This window comes from Gavialis gangeticus, unplaced genomic scaffold (assembly GCF_001723915.1).
Source record: "Gavialis gangeticus isolate Ggan-Ray unplaced genomic scaffold, GavGan_comp1, whole genome shotgun sequence".
Lineage (NCBI taxonomy): Eukaryota > Metazoa > Chordata > Crocodylia > Gavialidae > Gavialis > Gavialis gangeticus.
The window spans coordinates 7,802,485-7,804,624 of record NW_017729018.1 but is presented as its reverse complement, the minus strand read 5'-3'; the positions used below and the strand labels follow the sequence as shown (position 1 = coordinate 7,804,624).

The 2,140-nt window shown below is 47.1% G+C and overlaps 1 protein-coding gene across 1 annotated transcript in view; it reads right to left on the bottom strand.

The window, feature by feature from the left end:
- The window catches only part of MLLT1 (MLLT1, super elongation complex subunit), a 64,149-nt gene that overhangs the window by 61,097 nt on the left and 912 nt on the right, over positions 1-2,140 (bottom strand). The window lies entirely within an intron of this gene.

Genomic DNA, 2,140 nt, shown 5'->3' with positions numbered 1-2,140 from the left:
ATATTCTAGCAAATAAAGGAAACAGAAAAGGTATTATCCCCATTTTACCAATAAAGACTAACACCAGAGATTAAGGCACAGATAGTTGATAGCGATTTTGAGTATCCAATTTAATATAGCTTACAGTAGTTTGATTTTCAAAGGGTGCATGCTCAGCACTTTTTGAAAAATCACAGGTCACCTTTCAAAATCTTGGCCTAAGCTTCTTGCTGAAGATTACACAGGAAGTCCATGGCAGAGCCAGGAACTGAACAATGATTTTCTAAGCTCTCATCCAGCTCCTTAACTGAAAAAAAACAACTCATTAAGGGTCAAACGATTTTAAGAGTATTGATTTAGGCTACCAGCTCCAACATAAAACATCTTTATATATCTGTTGATCCCTCAAGTCTAAGCCAGGGGCTCTCTCTTTCACCATTTTTCTGAGCCGTCTTTAAGTTCTCTCAGTAGCTCATTTTGTTCTTTTGCACATTGGCCCTGTTACCTCCATGGGCTACAACTCAGCATGAAAGACTAAGGTCCCCTCTGTCTGTCTCCCAAAAAAGGTGCCCTTTGCCTAGGCTTACAAATCTTGAGATTCCAACAAAAAGACAAACCGTGTTTTACTCAAAACAAAGGAACCTTGCATGAGATAATGCAAGTAGCGAGAGTCTGCCTAAACCCTGACCTCGGTGGGCAAAACCTCTTGACATCATTCCCATGGTATTCGAGTAAGAATTCTTTCCAACAGATCCATTCTATTCTATAGCTTCATGCACTAAATAGCTGTAACCTTGCCTTAAATTTTGCTACTGCACCCAATTACCTCCCCACTCCAGAGAAGGGTAATTGCAATTTATAAAGGTTTCTCATAAGAGCTGAAATGACTGAAAAATCCCATACATTTCTTAGTTAAAATCAGGTTAGGAAGCACTAAGTGAAATGTAAAACAACAGTGGAGTTTAAAGTGGAAATCGTACTTGACCTTCTTTTTAGGTAAAAGTCTGATTAGCCATCATCAGGATTTAAACTCAACAGTGCCCAACCTTTTCGCTCTGAGGACCAGATAAGTGATACCACCTCAGTTTGTGGGCTGGATCTGACCCATGGGCTTGATCCAACTGTGCAAGGCCCAGATCTGATCCAGCTGCATGGAAGCAGTGGCAGTGGAGCAGTGACAGGGTTAATTGACACTAGTACCCCAATGTCAAATTTCCAGACCCATGTAGAGCTCTGCATGCTGAATCACGCAGCCCCAAAGGCCATATCCGGCTCTCAGGTCAGGGGTCGAGCAGCTCCGATTTAAACCAATAGCTGAAAAGAACCCTATAACGAAATGCCCCCCACCAAAACATTTCAATTTGCTCTGTTTGGAAATACAAGGAATCCAATTTTTGCCCAGCCGCCTACAATAAAATGAAATTTAAACCTATTTGTTGACACAAATGACTATGTCCTGCGACTTCTCAACGAAGGCCTTGAACTCTCACCTCCAGTTTCTCCGTTTGATAACACCAACCGCTTCCAAACCAACAATTAGATCCATTCACTGTCACTTCTGGATTAACCACCAGAGCTTAGCTGAGCTTCACGTGTAAATTTATGGGCCTGTAGAGACTCAGGCTTCAAGATTACATTGTGCGCAAACAGAAAAAAAATACAGCTAGGAAGAGAGAGGCGCAGCCTGCTTTCGATCCTGGCAAAATCAACTTGCAGCAGGGTTGCAGGAGCAAGGTAATGCCCCGTTTTCCAGGACAGGACCCCACCACCAGCACTGACGCTACATGCTGCTCCCCACTTCCCCATGAGAACTGCTGTGGATGATGCCCCGGCCCTCAAAACAGGGACAGCAGACCATCACGATGCCACTTCTGACCAAGCCGGGAGATGCGGCACCTCAGCGCTAGGGGCAGAAAGTTGTGCCACCCCCGAGTGGACATGGGACAGGGGCAACCCCCCCCAGCCCTCTCTGCTCACGCCCACCACCAGAGTGGGTAGTTTTTTGGGGGGGACCCCCTCCCCCACCCCCAGGATGGGACGGGGGGGGTAAGCCCTACTGCCCCTCTCACCCCAGCCCCCCACACGAGGTGGGTGTGGGTGCTGCCCCGCCCCCGAAGGGGGGGGAGGAAGGGCCACGGCCCCGTGCCCTGCCCCTCCCCCC